Source organism: Antrostomus carolinensis, unplaced genomic scaffold, assembly GCF_000700745.2.
Source record: "Antrostomus carolinensis isolate BGI_N321 unplaced genomic scaffold, ASM70074v2 scaffold28909, whole genome shotgun sequence".
NCBI classification, from domain to species: domain Eukaryota; kingdom Metazoa; phylum Chordata; class Aves; order Caprimulgiformes; family Caprimulgidae; genus Antrostomus; species Antrostomus carolinensis.
In genome coordinates this window covers 11313-11538 of record NW_010339762.1, presented here as the reverse complement: position 1 = coordinate 11538, position 226 = coordinate 11313, and positions in this window count along the sequence as shown.

The window sequence follows — 226 nt, the reverse complement described above, 5'->3', positions numbered from 1 at the left end:
TGCTTTAGCTGTTGATCAGCATGCGGTGCCTGCCAACACCACCAAGAACCCCATCCTGCCCCACGTGTTAACCCTGGGGTGGAAGTGTGGTAAGACACCCAGTTTGGCTGGGTCTGAGCAGATGTTTGCCAACGTGGGAGGAGCAGTTTGCACTGGGACATCCCATGGGAGCAAGAATACCTTTTGATGAGGTTTTTTTAAAAATTGCCCTATAATCTAAAGAAGA